This window comes from Giraffa tippelskirchi, chromosome X (assembly GCF_054371585.1).
Source record: "Giraffa tippelskirchi isolate mGirTip1 chromosome X, T2T-mGirTip1v1.2.pri, whole genome shotgun sequence".
NCBI lineage: Eukaryota > Metazoa > Chordata > Mammalia > Artiodactyla > Giraffidae > Giraffa > Giraffa tippelskirchi.
In genome coordinates this window covers 113,605,816-113,609,563 of record NC_137289.1, presented here as the reverse complement: position 1 = coordinate 113,609,563, position 3,748 = coordinate 113,605,816, and the positions used below count along the sequence as shown (strand labels likewise).

Sequence of the window (3,748 nt, the reverse complement as noted above, 5' to 3'; positions counted from 1 at the left end):
TCTGCCATGGATAGGGCCAATCCCCTGCTCCCTTCCTCGGCATTCCTCTTCTCACTGTGAGTTGCCAACCCTGGAGCCCACCCCATTCCCTCTTTTGGGGCCTGCAACCTGGCTGCTCCACAGAAGGCACATTGAAGGCTTTTGGCCTCAGCGTCACGTCCCACCTCCCCAGCAAGGCTGGGCTTCTGGATCCCTATAGCTACACCGCAGGGCTCATCCCTGCCCTCTCTCTGTATGACCTCAACTCCTCCTTGGTTACTCATGATTAGATTGGGCCTGAACATGTGTCACTCATAGAGTCAACAATGGGAAGAGAAGCACAAGCCCCGAATCTCTCAACTGATTCCATATGTCCCTTCCCAGGCTGAGGTCAGGGGAGGGCCTTCAACATGCAGGGTTCTCCCTCTTCCCTCAATCCCCACCCCAAGGGCCCACCACCCACTTCTTCACTCGCATTGACCTGCCTTTCTGTGGGGCAGAAAGTCTGTTCTAGGTGACCCAGGCTGAAACAGTATCTTCTCTATTCTGCCAGAGCAATGTGGCCTCAGCCCTTAGGGTTTGATTTTCTTTTTTTTTGTTTTTTATTTGTTTGTTTTTTTAAGATTTTATGTATTTATTTGGCTGCACCAGATCCTTATTTGCGGCACACAGGATCTTTAGTTGTGGCACGTGGGGTCTAGTTCCCTGACCAGGGATCGAACCCAGGCCCCCTGCCTTGGGAGGGCAGAGTCTTAGCCACTGGACCACCAGGGAAGTCTCTCGGATTTGCTTTCGATGTCCTCAGTGAGAACCAAAGAACTTAGAAAATGGTTCTCACAGCAAAGCCTGGCTCTCGAGATCATGGTGTCAACTCAAAAAAATCATTTCTCCAACCTCAAATGGAAACACTACCCTCCTCTCTTAGATGCTAGCCTCAGTCACATCCCTCCATTCTGCCATCTCAGGCCGATGTTGCCTCAAGGTGACTAGGGACAGGGTCAGCCACGTGGAAACGCAACAGAGAAAAGTCCACTAATGTGCATTTTCAGATATGATTATTACTCTTAGTATAATTACATAGGAGCAGTTTACTGAGGAGCAGATCCTGTTCTGTATGCTTTACATGAATTAAGTCATCTTAATCCTGATCATAACCTCATGAGAAAACAGGCACAGAGAAGTTAAGTAACTTGCCAAAAGTCACACATCTGTCAAGGTCAGCTAGAGATTTGAATCTGGATCGGGCTCCAGAGTCTATTTTCTTTATTTATTTTTTAAATTTTTAATCGGAGGATAATTGCTTTACAATATTGTGTTAGTTTCTGCTGTACAACAACATGAATCAGCTTTAAGTATATATATATCACCTCCCTCTTGAGTCTCTCTCCTCAGGGAGACTCCTCCTCCTCCTCAGACTCACCCTCACCCACATCCCACCCCTGTAGGTCATCACAGACCACCGAGCTGAGCTCCCTGTGCTATATAGCAGCTTCCCACTGGCTGTTTTACACATGGTAGTGTATATATATCAGTGATACTCTTTCAGTTTGTCCCACCCTCCCCTTCTTGACCTGTGTCCACATGTCCATTCTCTACGTCTGCATCTCTATTCCTGCCCTGCAACTAGGATCATCTGTACAGTTTTTCTAGATTTCACATATATGCACTCATATATGATATTTGTTGTTCTCTTTCTGACTTACTTCACTCTGTATGACAGACCAGAGTTCATCTTCTTAACCTCTTCTCTCCCTCCATGAGGACCCTTCCCCTCTGCACGCTCCCCACTTCTCTTCTTGAGAGGTATAAAGACAAAGAGCTCTAAGAAAATATTCTTTTGACATGAGAGGCCCAGGATGTCTCACTATCAAATACTTTCCAGAAAGAGCTGGAGTACAATATTTTAAAAGTAAATGTATGTGCCAGAAGACAATTCAGTTGGGTTAACTATCAATCATTAAGTCTCCTACTCCCAACAGAATTTAATCTGTCTCTGTGGAGTCCAAGTCCTTGCTTCAGGCTCTTTTGAATTCTATACATTTCCATTAACCTAGTTTGATTTATTGTGAAATGCTTCCACCCTCACTCCTTAGCTTTGCTCACTACTGCCTTTTAATTCCTTCTGTCCATTACCTTTACCTGCACAATGTACAACATGGCCTGGTGAGATTATTTATTGTTTCCTTTAAAACACACACACACACACACACACACACACACACACACATTTTTGTCTTGAGATGAGAACCCAGGATTCACTCTGTTTTTTGTTGATCTATATTTTTAGTTGTACTGGATCTTTGTTGCTGCATGGGCTTTCTCTAGTTGCAGCAAGCAGGAGCTACTCTTAGTTGCAATGCACAGGCTTCTCTTTGCAGTGGCTTCTCTTGTTACAGAGCACAAGCTCTAGGCACGTAGGCTTCAGTAGTTGTGGCCCACGGGCTTAGTTGAGCCACAGTTTGTGGGATCTTCTCAGACCAGGGATCAAACCCATATCCCCTGCATTGGCAGGCAGAATCTGATCCACTGTACCACCAGGGAAGTCCTATATATTGTTTTCTGATTGTGTCCTCTGTGTATATTTTATTTCCCCAAACTGACTGTGAACTGCTGGAGGACAGAGACTGTATTCTGTAACAGACTCACAGCCCCCACAGTGCTAGCACAGTAGGGCGCACAGAGAAGGGTCTCAGTCAATATTTGTGGATTGATTCCCTTGGGGAAAAAATAAATGATCTCTATTTGCTTACTTTTCAAATCTTTGAAATTTAATTTCAATCTCTGGCTTCCTTTATTTGTCAAATATATACACTGGACTGTGTGCTAAACTGCATAGGTTGAAACTTTAGTACTGCCAGTTCCTGGCTTTGGGCTTGGTGCATTCACCCTCTGTACCTCAGTTTCCACAAATGTAAAATGGGGATATAATTGTGTTATCTCATAAGGTTGACGTGAGGAGTATAAATGAGCTAATACACACTGAAGGATTAGACTGGTGCCTGGCGTGTTGTAAGATTTCAATAAATTCCAGCTATAAAAAATGGATGCACATTTACCTTATAATCCCACTTCTCCTACCCTCTAGCTTGAATACCCCAAGCACACATTTACATGCACATGACAAAACATAATATTTAAAATTTTCTATCCATTCACCCATTTCCTCACATTTTTCACACACTGTTTGTTATGTAATTTTCCAAGAAACCCCTTAATGGTCAGGCTTCCCAGATGGCGCTAGCGATTAAAAAAAAAAAAAACAAAAAACCTTCCTGCCAGTGCAGGAGACATAAGACACCCAGGTTCGATCCCTGGCTTGAGAAGATCCCCTGGAGGAAGGCTTGGCAACCCACTCCAGTATTCTTGCCTGGAGAATCCCATGGACAGAGGAGCCTGACAGGCTACAGTCCATGGGGTCACAGAGAGTTAGCCACAAATGAAGCAACTTCACAGGCACTTCAAATGGTTGCATGATCCTGGCCACCAGGTGGCGGTGTTGTTCAGTCGGGTACAGTATATTAGCAGTTGCCTTACACTAGGGCTTGGCCTGAACTTCCAACGCTGTTTCACAAGTAGCACAAGTTACTTCCCTTGTCCGGTCACTGGCTGTTTTTTCCTTCTGCTTCTTTTCCCCTCTACTGCTTGACTCACCTCCATTACACATCTCACCACCTCCTCAAATGACCCACTTCCATTACATATCTAACCACCTCCTCAAATATGTACTGTGTAACTGTGGCCTCATAGAAATCTGGTTGAGGTTTCCATA

At 44.6% G+C, this 3,748-nt stretch overlaps 1 non-coding gene across 1 annotated transcript; it reads right to left on the bottom strand.

Annotated features, from left to right (window-relative positions):
• Positions 1–680: 680 nt before the first annotated feature.
• On the bottom strand, positions 681–753 carry TRNAG-CCC (transfer RNA glycine (anticodon CCC)). Its single transcript has one exon. It is a non-coding gene; the product is annotated as a tRNA-Gly (tRNA).
• Between the last annotated feature and the right edge of the window lie 2,995 nt (positions 754–3,748).